This window comes from Ovis aries, chromosome 24, assembly GCF_016772045.2.
Source record: "Ovis aries strain OAR_USU_Benz2616 breed Rambouillet chromosome 24, ARS-UI_Ramb_v3.0, whole genome shotgun sequence".
Taxonomy (NCBI): domain Eukaryota; kingdom Metazoa; phylum Chordata; class Mammalia; order Artiodactyla; family Bovidae; genus Ovis; species Ovis aries.
Genome location: NC_056077.1, coordinates 40,716,462 through 40,735,024, shown reverse-complemented (window position 1 = coordinate 40,735,024; position 18,563 = coordinate 40,716,462). Strand labels below are relative to the sequence as shown.

Genomic DNA, 18,563 nt, shown 5'->3' with positions numbered 1-18,563 from the left:
ATCCTTGCGCTTTTGGAGGTTGGGAACGTTGGCTGACGTGGTGATTGGGAGGACTGTAGCTCATTGCTGACGATTCCAAGCCCCCTTGCCCTCAACCCTATCTAATTGCTCTCCAGCTGCTCCCACCTGAGCCTGCGGGGACATGGACTAGTGGTGCTGGCTGTTCCAGGGGGACCCGTGAGTCAACTCTGACATCTTCACCTGGACATGGCACAGAAGGGTTGGTCCTGAGCAGAACTCTGGTACCAAACACCACCTGCTGGGCCACTAATGCTAAGAAATAATAATTGTTAAAAATTACTTTTCTTAGTAATACACTGGGGACTTGCCTGGCAGTCCAGAGGTTGAAACTTCACCTTCCAGTCCTGAGTGTGTGTGGGTTTCATCCAGGGAACCAAGACCCCAGACATCTTTGGAGCCATAAAACCAAAACATAAGCCAGAAGTAATATTGTAACACATTCAATAAAGACTTTAAAAATAGTCTACATCAGTTCAGTTCAGTCGCTCAGTCGTGTCCGACCTTTTGCGACCCCATGAATCGCAGCATGCCAGGCCTCCCTGTCCATCACCAACTCCCAGAGTTCACTCAAACTCATGTCCATCGAGTCGGTGATGCCATCCAGCCATCTCATCCTCTGTCGTCCCCTTCTCCTCCTGCCCCCAATCCCTCCCAGCATCAGGGTCTTTTCCAATGAGTCAACTCTTCGCATCAGGTAGCCAAAGTATTGGAGTTTCAGCTTCAGCATCAGTCCTTCCAATGAACACCCAGGACTGATCTCCCTTAGGATGGACTGGTTGGATCTCCTTGCAGTCCAAGGGACTTTCAAGAGTCTTCTCCAACATCACAGTTCAAAAGCATCAATTCTTCGGTGCTCAGCTCTCTTCACAGTCCAACTCTCACATCCATATATGACCACTGGAAAAACCATAGCCTTGACTAGACGGACCTTTGTTGGCAAAGTAATGTCTCTGCTTTTGAATATGCTATCTAGGTTGGTCATAACTTTCCTTCCAAGGAGTGAGCGTCTTTTAATTTCATGGCTGCAGTTACCATCTGCAGTGATTTTGGGGCTCTGTAATAACCTAGAGGGGTGCAAATGGGTGGGAGGTGGGAGGGAGCTTCAGGAGGGAGAGGCGTATGTACACATGGTTAATTCCTGTTGATGTCGGACAGCAATCAAATCAGTATTGTAAAGCAATCATCAATCAATTAAAAATAAATAAAATTTTTAAAAATGGTCAACATTAAAAAAAAATATATAAAAACAGCAGTATTATGTTTATGGGAAACCTACTATGTGACACCCTGGAGAATGGGATGGCAACCCACTCCAGTGTTCTTGCCTGGAGAATCCCATGGGACGAGAAGCCTGCTGGGCTACAGACCATGGGGTCGCAAAGAGTCGGACACGACTGAGTGACTTGGCACGCACGCGCTGTGTGACAGGCGCTTGGCATACAGGGCCTCATTTCATCCTCTGGCAAAACGTGTAGGTCAGTGTCATTAGCCTTGATTTACAGATGGGATGGCAGAGGCTCAGGGAAGGAAGTCACTGGTCCAACGAGTTCATGCAGCAGGCGGTGAGAGGCTGGTTCCCCTCCCCCTGCATACTCAGAAGCCTCATGGTAGGAGGTGAGAGGAATGAGAGGGGGAGAATGGAGAGGTGTGAGGGGATGAAGCGGGAACAGGCGGTTAGGGCTGTTTGTGACAAGCCTTGCAGACGCTGATGAAATCACAGATGACTCAGCTGAAATGTCTAGAAGTGGCTGGACCTCAAGACGTCGTGAGTGTCTCTCTCTCCTTTCCTCCATCTCTCAGCTCTTCTTTCCTCTGCGCTGACCTCTTCCATGGTGGAAAAATTGTCCTCCAACAGCGACAGTCTTCTGTGTTACCTGCTTAGAAGCTGAAGAAACCACTTCCCAAGAGCTCTGCTAAAACCCTTAGGGTCGACATTGGTTGGCTGGTCCCCGGTCACCCGCTTCTTCCTGTAGGCAGACGTGAGAAGTCGTTGCAGCCCTGGGGGAGCTGTTCTCCCCAGGAGGATTGCAGGGCTGTAACAGGAAGCGGGGAAGCTGGGGGCATGCAGAAATGATGCGTGCCTCGGTACTCCACGTCTGCCCCTTCCGATCTCGCGCCACCCTCTCCACTGGCCTCTCTGCCCCGCGACTGATGTCTGTAAACATCACCGGCCTCCCTTCCTCTGACGCTTTCTCTCTCTCTTTTCTCCCCACACACAGTTATTAATGTATAGTTTGCATACTATAGAGTTCACGATAAGGGTAAACTTCAGTGATTCTTAGTAATTTGATCACCACAATCCTGTTTCAGAACATTTCCATTACCAGTCCCCATAGTTCAGCCCCAGCCTGTTTGCAGTATCTCCAGGCAATTTCCAGAATTTCCCTTTTCTGGACATACGGTATGAATTGTTGTTGTTAAGTCACTCAGTCGTGTCTGACTCCTTGCGATTGCATGGACTGCAGCGTGCCAGGCTTCCCTGCCCTTCACTATCTCCCAGCGTTTGCTCAAACTCATGTCCATCACGTCGGTGATGCCACCTCGTCCTCTGTCGCCCCCTTCTCCTGCCTCCAGTCTTTCCCAGCATCAGGCTCTTTTCCCATGAGTCAGTTCTTCACATCAAGAGGCCAAGGTACTGGAGCTTCAGCTTCATCATCGGTCCTTCCAGCGAATATCCAGGGTTGATTTGTATAAATGAATCACGCAATCCCAAGTCTGTCTGCTGCTTTCACTCAGCATAGCGTTTGGAGGGTCACCACATTAAAATGTGCCTCAGTATTCTCTTCCTTGTACTCCAGGTGGTGTTCCATGATGCACCACCTGTGGTTCATGCACACTTGTGGCGTTTGCAGGTCAGGGTTATTATTAGTAAAGCTGCTGCGAACACTGATGTGCAAGCCTTTGTGTGGACGTGCGCTTTCGGTTCCCTTGGGTAGCAGTTGCTGGATCACATGGTAAGGTTACGCTTAACTTTTAAAGAAACTGTCAAACTATTTTCCAAAGCTATTGTTATCGTTCTACATAGTCCCCAGCAATGAATGAGAGTTCCAACTACTGCACACCCTTGCCCGTGCTTGGTACTGTCTGACTGTTAAATATTTTAGCCATTTATTACGTGTCTCATGGTATCTTATTATGGTTTTAATTTGTTCCTAGTAACTAATACTGTTGAGTGTCTTTTCATGTACTTATTAGTCATTTGTATTGCCACCTTTTTTTATAAGAAAGTTTATTTTTTACTTTTTAAAATGCGGATCATTTTAAAGTCTTTATTAAATTTGCTCCAACGTTGCTTCTGTGTTATGCTCCAGTTTTTTGGCCTCAGGGCATGTAGGATATCAGTTCCCCGACCAGGGGTCAAGCCCACAGCCCCTGCTTTGGAAGGTAAAGTCTCTTTTATTGCCATCTTTAGCAAAATGTCCATCAGGTCTTTTGGTCACTTTTAGCTCATTCACACTGTCTTCGTATTGAGTTGCAAGAGCTGTTTCTATATTCTGGATGCAAGTTCTTTGTCATATATGTGATTAGCAAATATTTTCTCCCAGATGGTGACTTGTCTTTTCATTTTCTTAATGGTGTCTTTTGAAGTGGAAAAGATGTTAATTTTAATGATAGCCAGATTAACAACTGGCTTGTGGTTTTGGTGTCATGCCTAAGAAATCTTTTTCCTAACTCAAAGTCTGAAAGATTTTCTCCTGTGGTTTCTCCTGGAAGTTTTATGATTGCAGGTCTTACAATTAGGTCTGTAATTCACCTTGAGTTCATTTTTATACATGGTATGTGGCAAGGGCCTGAACTAAAATTTTAATAAATGAATATTTAATTGCTAAAGTACCAGTTTTGTAAAGACTATCCTTTCCTCTCCCCTGTTGAATTGTCTTGGCATCTTTGTCAAAATGCGAGGGTTGGATTTCTGAAGTCTCGCTCCTGTTCCCTCGGTCAGCATTCCGATCTTTGCTTCAGCGCCACGTGGCCCTGTTCACTGTGACGGCCGTCTTTAAGGAAGTTTTCATACTGCACAGTAGAGGTACTCCAACCTTTTTTCCCCTATTCATAATTGTTTTGGCAAAGCTAGGTCTTTTGTATTTTCACATACATTTTAGGACCAGCTTGTTAGTTTCTTCAAAACAAATCCTGCTGGAATTTGAATTGATGGTGCACGGAGTCTATAGATCAATTTGACGAGATTAACATTTTAAAAAGAGCAAATCTTACAATCCATAAACATGGAATATGTCTCCATTTATTTGCATCTTCTTTAATTTTTCTCAGCAAGGTTGAATAGCTCTCAGTGTATGGATATTCCACATTTTGGTGTTAAATTTATTCTGAAGTGTTTCTTCTTTTCTGATGCTATTGCAAATGAAAGCTGAAAAAATCTAATGCTTAAATTGTTCATTACTAATATAAAAAATGCAACTTATTTTTGTGTATTGATCTTTTATCCTGAAAACTTGCTACATTTACTAGTTCTAGGCGAGTATGTGTGTATGTGTGCACATTAAGATAAGAAGAAAAGTTTTGCTTCTTTCTTTCCAACCTGAATGCCTTTAATTTGGGGGCCTTCTTTCAGTGGTTAGAATCTTTATTAATCAATAAAGAAACCATCTTCATTTCAATGGTTAGAATCAACGGCATGTTGCTGTTCAGTTGCTGAGTCATGCCCGACCCTTTGCAACCCCATGGACAGCAGCATGCCAGGCTTCCCTGTCCTTCACACTCTCCTGAGTTTGCCCAAACTCATGTCCCTTGAGTCAGTGATGCCACCTCTAGAAGTGGGGAGACTGGGCCTTTCTGCCTCATCTCTAGTCTTTGGGGAAAGCACCCAGCCTTTCACCATTAAGTATGTGCTTCACCAGGTAGAGGAGAGTCCCTCGTATCCCTAGTTTGTTGATTTTTTTTCTCACAAATGGGTGGGGTTTGTCAATTGCTTTTTCTGTGTCTCTGAGATGATCCGCCATGTGAGTGTGCCATCTGTTTCCTGGGAGGACCCTGACTGGTAAAAAGTGCTCACTGCAAAATGCAATGTGCGTGATGGAGTTGGGTTGGCTAGTCTCTGCTCAAGGAATAATTAAAGTGACTTGATGCTTCTTCTCCCAGCTTTTCGACTTAAAGAGACTTGGTTTTACCATATGTCCACAAATTACTTAATACTCCTCCCTTTGCGTGTGGCTTTGACTTAGTGACTCACTTCTGATGAGCAGAATACGGCAGAAATGGTGGTAGCTGGTTTCAGAGATCGGGTCAGAACAGGCACTGGGCCTTCCACCTGGCGCCCTCCTTCGGACTACCCACTCCACAGGAAGCCAGCTGCCGCGGTGTACGGCCTCTCAGGCAGCCCTGAGGAGTGAGCCTTCTGCGCACGAGCCGTCTTGGAAGGGGAGCCTCAAGCCTTCAGATCACACAGCCCCAGCCAACGTCTGACTGCAAACCCATGAGACGCCCTGTGCCCAAATCATCTAGCTAGGCCGCTCCCACACTCCTGATCGCCAGGAACGCTAAGATAATTATTGCTTTCAGTTATTTGTGCTTAATTGGAGGATGTTTGCTTTACAATATTGTGCTGGTTTCTGCCACACAGCAACACGCATCAGCCACAGGTGTACGTCCGGCCCCTCCCTCCCGCGCCTCCCTCCCGCCTCCCGCCCCATCCCGCCCCTCCAGGCTGTCCCGCAGCGCTGGCTCTGAGCTCCCCGCGTCACACGGCAGGTTCCCGCTGGCTGGCTGTTTCACGCGTGGTAATGTTCATGTTCCCATGCTACTCTCTCTGTTCACACCACCCTCTCCTTCCCCCAGTAGTTACTGTTTCTAAGACGTGATGTGTTGGAGTGATTGTCTGTGCACTGAAATACAAGAGACATCGCCACTTTGCCCCCAGATATGTTAAGCTCTAAAACTGACGAAGGTGGGTCTGAAGGAACAAGAATTTCTGGACCCTGGGGGTTTGTTTACAAGTTAGGTCCCATAACGATTGGGAGTTGCTCTAAGCAGAAGGCTTGGTGAGCAATCCGTACGGGAACATTTTGTAGGTGATGAATGCCTCGCCGATCATTATCCCTATGAGTGTCACCGTGGGATCCCAGATAACACTCAGGCATCTTGTCTGGTGCCCTTCTTTCCATCCCAAAGTGTCGCTGTGCAGTCACCAAGTCGTGTCCGACCCCCAGGAGCTCTAAGATAATAATTACCGTTGTTATTTATTCATTTTTAACTGGATGATGTTTGCTTTACAATATCGTGTTGGTTTCTGCCACACATCACATTCTGCGACCCTGTGGACTATAGTCCGCCAGGCTCCTCTGTCCATGGGATTTGCAACACGTCAGGTCTGCGGTAATCCGTGTTCTTCTAGGAAAGGAGAATGGTCTGCTGACCAGGCACCTGATGTTGACACAGGAGGCCACCCCGCATTTGGCTTCCATCCGTTCCTCTTTCTAGAATCATTGCCAGGAGGGACCCACACACTCCGAATTTTGATCACCTGCGGGAGGCTGACCCGCTTTCTAATTAGACTTCTCTGCCCAGGCACTTCTGCTGAAAGTTTTTACCCAGGAGGAAAGATCTGAAATGATCATGTCAAAGGTTATGGAAGCATTTACACAGCAAGTGAGGCCTCGCTTAATAATCAGCAGCAGCAGCAGCAGCAGAAGAAGAAGGGAATGTTTGCCTCGGGCTGCCATTCTGCGGCACACCATTTGTCAAAAGTGGAAAGCAAGTTCTGTTTTCTGCAGAGGACATGCTGCTACTGCTGAGGAAGAGGTCACCATCCACCCCATTTGCATACAAATTAAGAGCTTTCTCATCTTTTTTCTTTGCAAGTAGGAAGAAAAGTTGACTTATCATTCTAAGAAGTAGTAAGCTCTTCTCAGGTAGTCTTGTGTGTCTGTTACAACATTTTGAATGCAAGTGACAGAAAGCCAACCCAATTCTAAGTAGCTTAAGCAAAACAGGTGACTCTGTCTAACCGAACCATGAAAGCAGAGAAGAATTAAGCTGGGGGAAAAAGAGAGAGATTCAAAGGTCATCTTTCTTATTTCCTCTTTTCTCAAAACTGTTCTCTTTCTTGGTCTACAAGGCTGAAAGGTGTCAGTAGCTCAGGAGTGTCCAACTCTTTGTGACCCGAGGCTCCTCTGTCCATGGGATTTCCCAGGTAAGAATACTGGAGGGGGTTGCCATTTCCTCCTCCAGGGGATCTTCCCAACCCAGGGATGGGAACTGGGTCTCCTGCACTGCAGGCGGATTCTTTCCCACGGAGTCACTGAGACCCTCTTTCTTTGTCTACAAGGCTGAACTCATGGCCAGATGGATGCCCTCGAACCTGAGCTCCCGCATCGCACGCCCCGTCCTCTGTTTCACGCCGCCATCTGTGTGTCTGGCGGGGCTCTTAGGCTCGGCTGGTCATAGCTTAGCTCCCGCCCCTCCTCCTGTAAGCCGCTCCTCCTCCAGCGTTCCCCTTTCAGGGTGGAATAGACGGCAGCACCCGCCACCTTCTCAGTCACTGCACAAGCCGGGAACTTCAGCACCATCCCTGAGGCCTCCCTCTCTCTTCCGCTTGGAGTCACTCAGTAAGTACCTCTCCAGCCCAGTCATCTCTCCTATTGGCCCCCCACCCCCTAGCAGAGTCATCTTCCCCTCCTTGGAGGTTATGGTAGTTTCCTTCTGAAGCAGGGGTCCCCAGACTCTGGGCCACAGACCGGTACCTCCTGTCTGGTCACTGGCGGCATTAGTTTAGGAATCGAGTGCATAGTAAATGGAACACACCTGAATCATCCCAAAACCACCCTTCCCACCCTGGCCCAGGGAAAAACTGTCTTCCGTGAAACTGGTCCCAAGAGGTTGGGGACCGCTGTTCTAATGGATCCATCTCTCATCATTCCTGACTCCCTCTGACTTTTTATCCACTTGGTCACCATCGAGATCCTTAGAAATACAGATGGATCCTGCCCGTCCTCTGATGCATACCCTCCTGTTACTATTAGGATAGAATCCCACATCCTTCCCAGGGTGTGATCCTCCCCTTCCTCGTCTGGACCCAACTTCCTCTTTGTTCTCCAGCCACTCTCCTCCTTCCCATCCCATGACTATTTTGTATTTTTCTTTTTTTCCATTAATTTTTTTAAAATTGGGGTATGATTGCTTGAGAATGTTGTCTTAGTTTCTGCTGTACAGCAACATGAATTAGCTTTAAGCATATATATATATATATATATGCCCTCCCTCTTGAGCCTCCCTCCCACCACCCCCAGCCCTAGATCATCACAGAGCCCCGAGCGACTCCTTGCGCCAGGCGGCAGCTTCCCGCTGGCTGTCTATTTTGCACACGGTCATGGAAGTACGTGAGTGCTACTCTAAGTCACCCGCCCTCGCCTCCCCCTGCCGTGTCCACAAGTCCACACGCTACATCTGCATTTCTGCTCGTATCCTGCAAATCGGTTCCTCAGCACTATTTTTCTGGATTCCACATACATGCGCTCAGCTCAGTCACTCAGTCATGTCCAACTCCGCGACCCCATGGGCTGCAGCACGCTGTGACGCCCAAGTTGCGGAATCTCCCAATGACCACCAGGGAGCCGATATCCGATGCAAAAGCACGAGAGTCTTTATTACCAAGCTCGAGCTGGGGCTCCCACCGTTACCAACGCAGGGGCTATAGGGAGGAGCCCCGGGTTTTGGATTACGTTGCTTATATAGGGAGTGTTCATGAGAAAAAGAATTTCTAGGTAGGGGGACGTCTGATTGGTCACTTTCTTTCGCAGGGTTGTGTGTTGGTTTCTGATTGGTCCCTGTTACCTAGGTAGACCACGAGTTCTTGAACGTTGAGTCAGGAGATTCTGGTCTCGGGTCTGATTGGCTCGTGGGTGGTGGGGTGGGGTCAGGGGATTTCCAAAGGCTCTTTTCCCGGAACCTTACAAAATGGAGTTTTTCTTTTAACAAAATGGAGTAGCTTAGGTTCTTCAATGCCAGGCTTCCCTGTCCATCACCAACTCCTGGCGCTTGCTCAAACTCATGTGCATTACGTCGGTGATGCCATCCAACCATCTCATCCTCTGTCGTCCCCTTCTCTTCCTGCCTTCAATCTTTCCCAGCATCAGGGTCTTTTCCAATGAGTCAGCTCTTCACATCAGGTGGCCAAAGTATTGAAGTTTCAGCTTCAGCATCAGTCCTTCCAATGAATATTCAGGAGTGGTTTGATCTCCTTGCAGTCCAAAGGACTACCAGAGTCTTCTCCAACACCACAGTTCAAAAGCATCAATTCTTTGGTGCTCAGTTTTCTTTATAGTCCAACTCTCACATCCATACATGACTACTGGAAAAAACATAGCTTTGACTAGACAGACCTTTGTTGGCAAAGTAATGTCTCTGCTTTTTAATATGCTGTCTAGGTTGGTCATAACTTTTCTTCCTAGGAGCAAGCATCTTTTAATTTCGTGGCTTCAGTCACCATCTGCAGTGATTTTGGAGCCCGAGAAAATAAAGTCTCTTATTGTTTCCATTGTTTCACCATCTATCTGCCATGAAGTGATGGGACCAGATGCCATCATCTTACTTTTTTGACTGTTGAGTTTTAAGCCAACTTTTTCACTCTCCTCTTTCACTTTCATCAAGAAGCTCTTCAGTTCCTCTTTGCTTTCTGCCATAAGGGAGGTGTTATATTTGTTTTCCTCTTTCTGACTTACTTCTCCCCATATGACAGACTCTAGGTCCACCCATGTCTCTATGAATGACCCAGTTTCATATACATATATACACACACACACGCACGCCCCACGTCTTCTTATCCGTTCCTCCGTCGACGGCCTCCGTGCACACGGCTCCCCTGTGTTCAGCGTGTTCTTCCCTCTTTCTTTCCCTACTGAGTTCCCATTCACGCTGCAGAGTTGGCGTGTGGGTTTTAAAATAAGCCCATGAATCCTCTAATATTCTTCCCTCCAAGGTGAAGCCTAACTCCCTCCCTTTTCGAGTGGACTGGACTGGACTCACTCCCGATGGGCGGAATACAGCAGAAGGGGCGATGTGTGCTTTGTGAGGCCAGGTCATAATGGGCACGGTGGCTTCCCCCGCTTTCCTCTCCTGGGGGACCCGCTTGGGAACGGCTGGCAGACGCTGTGGGGACGCTCAAGCAGCCCTCCAGTTGGGTCTACAGCCAGCGGACCCTCTGCTTCCAGGCCAGCCTGTGAGTGAGTCTGGAAGCGGATTCTGGTCCCCGGTCGAGCCTGCCGATGAAGTGGCGCCGGCCAACGTCTTGTCTGCAGCTGCACCCGAGCCTCAGCCAGGCCCACCAGGCGGGGCCTTAGGAATGGAGACAGTCGCTGTTCATTGTTCCAAGGCACGGCGTTTTGTGGTGATTCGTTACCTAGCAACGGGCAGCTGATACCATCCCTTCTGGTGTCGCTCCCTTTCATGACGTTTATGCTTAACTAGCTGTGGAGCTCACTCTTTAGAAATGGGGCTTCCCTGGTGGTCCAGTGGCTAAGAATCTGCCTTGCAACACAGGGGACGCAGGTTTGACCCCTGGTTGGGGAACTAAGACCCACCACACTGTAGAGCAACTAGCCCGTGCTGCAACCAGAGAGCTGCACCGAGAGACCCCACACGGCAGAGTGCAGGTCCCGAGCGCCGCAGCGAAGGCCCAGCACGCCCAGATGCACGGACAACACACGGAGCCACTGACGGACGCCTTCTAAAGAATAAACCTTAACACACGAAGCCACTGGCGGACGCCTTCTAAAGAAGGAAGATCCCACATGGCAGAGTGCAGACCCCAAGCGCCGCAGGAAAGACCCAGCACGCCCAGATGCATGAATAACACACGAAAACCACTGACGAACACCTTCTAAAGAATAAAACTTTACCTGTATAAAAAAGAGATGTCTACTGCGGCCTCTGCAGGAGCACTTGGAGGACATGCTTATAGGAACAAGCTTGACAGCACACACCCAGCTGGTTCAAGGGCGCTGGGCGGCTGTACCGTGCCAGGCAAAGCAGACACCAAAGCCCATCGTTTATAACAACCCCTCCTCTGAAAGACAAAACTATTTTCAGTAATAATCACAGACCAAGAATTATTTTCCTGAAACAGCCTTCAATTTTAAAACAAACAGTGAAACAACTCAGAAATAAACTTTTAAAGATATGATTTGAAGTCAGTGAAATATATCTCTTGTACACACGAACATTTGCACACGCCAAAGAAAAATATGAGAGCTCTACACAAACATTTGCACACGCCAAAGAAAAATATGAGCGCTCTCGGGTCTCCTTCTGTTTTGGTATTTTAAATGTTGAAAACAAAAACTCCAAGTGGCCACAGTGAACAGCAGAACCGAAGTCACTCACACTCCGTCTCCTTGTCGTCACAACCGAGCTGCTGTTTATTTTGATTCCACCGTTGAAACACAGGAATACGTGGCATCACAGCGCCGTGGACCTGAGCAGCACCCCAAGTGAGTCCTCACAGTTACGAACCCTGGAGAACCTCCTCTTCAAATGGGCACACACAGCCACGTTCCTGAGTGTTGGGGGCAAACTGTACAACCCTCCACACTGAATCCAGTGTTTATCAGAGGATGAGTCAGACAGCTGCGCCAGCCGGAAGCTACATCCCTGGAGCCCGGTGGTAACAGAGGACCAAAACCAACGAGAGGACCCCGGGACATAAGGACATGCTGCCACAGGCGCTGCACAGAGCTGCCAGTGTCGGCGGTAACAACAAGCAGGTCAGCTTCGAACTGGTTTATCACTGTTTTCAAATTCTCTGCAGGGGACACTCTCCTTCCTGGGGCCCCTGGGGAAGACGCCCCCTACTCCGCGTTCAGCCCGCCTCCCCACACATGCCACTCCTGGGACGACTGAGGAATGCTCTGTCCGGTTACGAACTATGCGCAGGACACTGCGGGGTCACGTTTTTTTCTTCCTTTTTTTAAAAATTGAATTTTACGGGAGGACGGTTGCTTTAAAGAGCATTGAACACGCTCGCTGCGCTGCACTGCAGGCTGTCACGAGTCACCTGTCTCACTCAGCATCGACAGTGCCTGCCCATCAGTCCCGGCCTCCAGTTTATCTCGCCCACCCCCCACTCCCCCTTGGTGTCCACACACTGGTTCTCTCCATCTGTGTGTCTCTCTCTGATTTGCGAGTAAGATCGGCTATACCGTTTCTCTAGCTTCCGTGTTTACGTGTTGATATACGACATTTGTTTTTCTCCTTCTGACTTACTTCAGTCTGTGTGATGGTCTCTAGGTCCATCCACGTCTCTAGGAATGAGGGGTCACTTTTTGAATAAACAGAGCTGGCACCAGTGGTTTGGAGGCGTTTGCGCCAGACACTCTTTGGGGGTCTTTGCTGTCCATGCTCCGAGGACAGTGCTCCGGGAGGTGGTCCCCAGGTTCACTCTGGGTGCCCAGTGTCACCCCAGTCATGGACAGTGACCGGATGGTACCCAGCCAGTCACGTGGGTGCAGTCACCCACACCTGTCTTCAGCCGCAGGTTCTCACGCAGCTCACACGTCCCGTGGACGGACTCAGGCCCTGTCTGCAGAAGCCCTCCCAGGGTAAGTGCTGGCTCGTGAGAGGCATTCAGGCTCTTGTCAGCTTATAGCTCCGTTTCCCAAGCAGAGTCTTTTAAACACATTTAAATATTTCAAATTGTCTCTACATTTTTTAGAATTCATAAATTTGGAACAGTAACAAGATCATAAAAGAAAAAGCCTGTTTCCGACCAATGGGAGACAGAACTAACTTATTTATGTGTTTATCACTTATTTCCACTTCCCACCTGGATAGTCCCTAGAGATTTGATTTCTCATTTCCTGGAGAATCTAAAGACAGAAAGCAGGTGTTAAATAATCTTTACTCTACACCCATTCAAACTACCTGCAAGACACTAGTCATTTGTCCTGATGTACAAACATCAATCCAGGGAACATGAAATTTTAACTATCAATAAATATTCCAACATCCGCACACACAGAGCATCTAATTCCAGCATCAAAATGCAGATAGGCATGAAGAGAGATTTGGATTTATGACAAAAGCAATCTTGTTGGGAAGCCCCTCCCAGAAAGATCTGGGGGCTGGGCGTGAAGTATTCAGGATGATGCCTGCTCCCCTCTGCACATTTCTACCAAGTCGGTCCTGTAATCCCGTTTAATTAATAATAAACATTGCAGCGTATTCCCCCTGCATTTAAATTATGCTTGAAATGAGATGACTGGGTGCTTCCTATAAAAATGCCTTGAAAAATAAACCATGTCAGAAATGAGTGATTTATTATCACTCAGAGTGTTGGCAGGGGAAATCTCAGAAGAGAAGAGAATTGCTGCTGCTTCCTGCTGGCATTTCTGCTACCCGACAGGTCTGACGTGCTTTCCTCCTGGGGCTGTGCACGAGGCAGCTTTCCTATGAGCGGCTCCCTTCTGTGCTCTTATGCTCTCTCTCTGCCCTCCGCTCGAAGCCTGGGTGTTTGGAGGCCAGACCTGTGCTCATGCTGCAGAACCCAGTGGGGAGTGGGGAAGGACCGCCAAGCGTGCGGGGTGCTTTCCACTCGCTCATTGGCCCTCTTCTGGTTGCCAAAGTCAATGGGAAGGAAGATGGAGCTTCCACTGCCTGGAAGACATTGAATGAGCTGCATCCCACTGTGAAACCTTCACGTTCGGCAACCTTCCAGGCCAAGGTTCCTGAACGCATCCCACCCACTTCACAGGGTGGTTCTGCTTTTGGTAGTCTGTTCTGTTAGGAACAGGAGCAGCAATTTACTTCCTGTGTACCAGGCACTGAGTTTTTTCTGTGACTGATCTCTCCTGATTTTCAAAATTGGTATGAATAGCATCCCCATTTTACAGGTGAGAAAACCAAGGTTCACAGCAAGCAAGCAGCCAGGCCAGGAAAGAAACCCAGACAGTGCCTCCAGAGCTCAGACTCAATCCTTTCAATATACTATTGATTCTTAACAATAATAGGTGGCCATTTCTGAACACCAGAGACCATGTGATGTGTTCAGTCCTTAGCGAATATTGCCTCCTTTTATCCTTACAAAGCCTATGGGATACAAAGTACGGCCCAGGTTTGACTGTTGAGGAAATGCGGTTCGGAGAGTGAAGTCTGCTGTCTGAAGAAAGGCCTAGAGCCAGCACATGGGGCCAGCTCTTGCAACGCCAGCGCTCCTCCTCAAGACACTTCTATCGCATCACTCCTCTTTCCTGAAATGGCCAGTGTCTTCTTGGCGAGGCCTCTGGGGAGCCAGCATCGGATCTCTTAAATCTGGTTCCTGCTCTGCTTTTTGCTCCTTTTGCTCTCTTTTCACGCCTCCAACAGAGAAAGCCAAAGAATGATGCGATGAAAAATAATCTTTTTAAAAAATTTGTTTATTTTAAAAATTATTTTTATTGGAGTAGAGTTGCTTTACAAGGCTGTGTTGGTTTCCGTTGTACAACAAAGATGTATACATATTTCCGCTCTTTTTTGAATTTTCTCTCCATTTAGGTCAGCACAGAGCATTGAGTAGAGTTTCCTGTGCTAGGACCTCATAAGTTATCTATTTTGTATATATAAAGATGTCCTTTTCATTATAGGGGACTGGAATGCAAAAGTAGGAAGTCAAGAAATACCTGGAGTAACAGGAAAATTTGACTTTGGAGTACAGAATGAAACAGGGCAAAGGCTAATAGAGTTTTGCCAAGAAAACACACTAGTCATAGCAAACACCCTCTTCCAACAACACAAGAGAAGATGGACATCACCAGATGGTCAACACCAAAGTCAGATTGTTTATATTCTTTGCAGCCAAAGATGGAGAAGCTCTATACAGTCAGAAAAAACAAGACCAGGAGCTGACTGTGGCTCAGATCATGAATTCCTTATTGCCAAATTCAGACTTAAATTGAAGAATGTAGAAAAAACCGCTAGACCATTCAGGAATGACCTAAATCAAATCCCTTTTGATTATTTAGTGGAAGTGAGAAATAGATTTAAGGGCCTACCATAGAGTGCCTGATGAACTATGGACGGAGGTTCGTGACATTGTACAGGAGGCAGGGATCAAAAACATCCCCAAGAAAAAGAAATGCAAAAAGGCCAAATGGTTTGCCAAATGGTTATCTGAGGAGGCCTTACAAATAGCTGTGAAAAGAAGAGAAGTCAAAGGCATAGGAGAAAAGGAAAGATATAAGCATCTAAAGGCAGAGTTCCAAAGAATAGCAAGAAGAGATAAGAAAGCCTTCTTCAGAGATCAATGCAAAGAAATAGAGGAAAAGAACAGAATGGAAAAGACTAGAGATCTCTTCAAGAAAATTAAAGATACCAAGGGAACATTTCATGCAAAGATGGGCTCGATAAAGGACAGAAATGGTAGGGACCTAACAGAAGCAGAAGATATTAAGAAGAGGTGGCAAGAATACACAGAAGAACTGTACAAAAAAGATCTTCACGACCCAGATAATCACGATGGTGTGATCACTCACCTAGAGCCAGACATCCTGGAATGTGAACTCAAGTGGGCCTTAGGAAGCATCACAAAGAACAAAGCCAGTAGAGGTGATGGAATTTCAGCTGAGCTATTTCAAATCCTAAACGATGATGCTGTGAAAGTGCTGCACTCAATATGCCAGCAAATTTGGAAAACTCAGCAGTAGCCACAGGACTGGAAAAGGCCAGTTTACATTCCAATCCCAAAGAAAGGCAACACCAAAAAATGCTCAAAATACCACACAATTGCACTCATCTCACATGCTAGTAAAGTCATGCTCAAAATTCTCCAAGCGAGGCTTCAGCAGTACATGAACTGTGAACTTCCAGATGTTCAAGCTAGTTTTAGAAAAGGCAGAGGAACCAGAGATCAAATTGCCAACATCCGTTGGATCATGGAAAAAGCAAGACAGTTCCAGAAAAATATCTAATTCTGCTTTATTGACTATACCAAAGCCTTTGACTTTGTGGATCACAACAAACTATGGAAAATTCTGAAAGAGATGGGAATACCAGACCACCTGACCTGCCTCCTGAGAAACCTGTATGCAGGTCAGGAAGCAATAGTTAGAACTGGACATGGAACAAGAGGCTGGTTCCAAATAGTGAAAGGAGTACGTCAAGGCTGTATATTGTCACCCTGCTTATTTAACTTATATGCAGAGGACATCATGAGAAACGCTGGGCTGGAAGAAGCACAAGCTGGAATCAAGATTGCCGGGAGAAGTATCAATAATCTCAGATATGCAGATGACACCATCCTTATGGCAGAAAGTGAAGAACTAAAGAGCCTCTTGATAAAAGTGAAAGAGGAGAGTGAAAAAGTTGGCTTAAAACTCAACATTCAGAAAACTAAGATCACGGCATCTGGTCCCATCACTTCATGGCAAATGGATGAGGAAACAGTGGACACAGTGAGAGACTACTTTTCTGGGCTCCAAAATCACTGCAGATGGTGATTGCAGCCATGAAATTAAATGATGCTTGCTCCTTGGAAGAAAAGTTATGACCCACCTAGACAGCATATTAAAGAGCAGAGACATTACTTTGCCAACAAAGGTCCTTCTACTGAAAGCTATGGTTTTTCCAGGGGTCATGTATGGATGCGAGAGTTGGACTATAAAGAAAGGTGAATGCTGAAGAATTGATGCTTTTGAACTGTGGTGTTGGAGAAGACTCTTGAGAGTCCCTTGGACTGCAAGGAGATCCAACCAGTCCATTCTAAAGGAAATCAGTCCTGAATATTTACTTATTGGAAGGACTGATGCTAAAGCTGAAAATCCAATACTTTGGCCACCTCATGTGAAGAATTAACTCATTTGAAAGGACCCTGAGGCCGGGAAAGTTTGAAGGTGGGAGAAGAAGGGGACGACAGAGGATGAGATGGTTGGATGGCATCACTGACTCAATGGACACGAGTTTGAGTAAACGGTGGCAGTTGGTGATGGACAGGGAGGCCTGGCGTGCTGCAGTCCATGGGGTCACAGAGTGGGACACGACTGAGCGACTGAACTGATCTGAGTGCATATATGTCAATCCCAGCCTTCGAATCCATCCCACCACCACCCCTCCCCTCCCCTCCCCCTTGGTATCCATACGTTTGTTCTCTCTGTTTCTCTATTTCTGTTTTGCAAATTAGATCATATATACCATTTCTCTAAATTGCTGAAAACTATCTTGAGGCCCTTGCCCCTCCCCCACCTGTGAGTACATTATTCTAAGTCACTCTTTGCGATCCCACGGACTAAAGCCTGCCAGGCTCCTCTGTCCATGGGATCTTCCAGGCAAGAGTACTGGAGGGGGTTGCCATTTCCTACTCGAGACCTAGCAAGTTGTTTAGAACAAGGAAGAAAAGCTGGACACTATTAAATGTCGGAGAGAATGAAAGGGAAACGCAATTCTCACGCCCTGTTGATTGACTGCAAATCGATCCAGCCTTTCTGAAGACCAGCTTGGCAGCATCTACTGAGGCTGAAAACGCATGTAATAGAAGCCCCAAATCCCACGTGTGCACGCACACCGGCGGCGTGAAAAGACAAACACTACGGAAAACAGAAATAGCTTCAGTGTGCATCCACAGGGGACAGACGAGCAAGACCAGGCGTATTCATACCATAGGCGTCTATATGCAAGCGTGGTCGAGTGACGAGAGGCAGCAGGTCAACACGGGTAGTTATCGCCACCGTAATGTCAAGTGAGAGACAGCAAGTTCCAGGAATCTGAAAGCAGCCGAAACAACATCACAGGTTGCTCACGGGACACACGGGAAGGAGCACAGAAGCCTTCACGATGGCCTGATGACCCACACTCCCGTCCAGAGGCGAGAGGGAAGGCCCTGGTCACCAGGGGGTTGAAAGGAATGGAGCCTGAGCTGCAATGTTCTGTTCATTTTATATTTTGAGAACACTCAAAAGACCCAGGAGAACCCACCTGCCAATGTAGGAGAGTAAGCGATGTTATAGGCCTAGGTTCACTCCCTGGGCCAGGAAGATTCCCTGGAAGAGGAAATGACAACCCCCTCCAGCATTCTTACCTGGAAAATCCCATGGACAGAGGAGCCTGGCGGGCTACAGTTCATGATGTCACATAGAGTCAGACACGAGTGAAGCAGCTTAGCTCATAAAAGACAGAAAGTGGCATTTGTTAATTTAGGGTGATGCTGCTGCTGCTGCTAAGTCGCTGCAGTCGTGTCCGACTCGGTGCGACCCCACAGACGGCAGCCTACCAGGCTCCTCCATCCACGGGATTTTCCAGGCAAGAGCACTGCAGTGGGGTGCCATTGCTCCAGGGTGGTGGTGGGCCCCTGGGAATTTGTTCTATGGTCTCTGCCCTCTTCTGTGTTTTAAACATTTCAAAAAAATTAAAATGAACAAGAAACTGCATCCTGAGTTTATCTGACCCTTTTCGATTCATAATGAGTTGTTCTGCAGCAGGTCTGATGGCAGAAGGAAAAGGAACACCCCTCCTAAAATGAGAGAGTTTCTTGCCAACACACCCTCCTCCCCGTGAGGGAGCTGGCTGTCTTCATAGTTGCCTCCAGGAGTCCTTTTTTAAAAAAAATCTGGAGTGGTAGGCAATAT

The 18,563-nt window shown here is 47.4% G+C and overlaps 1 long non-coding RNA gene across 1 annotated transcript; it reads left to right on the top strand.

The window, feature by feature from the left end:
* The first annotated feature begins 7,077 nt into the window (after positions 1–7,077).
* Positions 7,078–18,363, top strand: LOC121817847 (uncharacterized). Its single transcript, XR_009598428.1, has 3 exons — positions 7,078–7,171; positions 7,307–7,586; positions 9,956–18,363. It is a non-coding gene; the product is annotated as an uncharacterized LOC121817847 (long non-coding RNA).
* Positions 18,364–18,563: the final 200 nt, after the last annotated feature.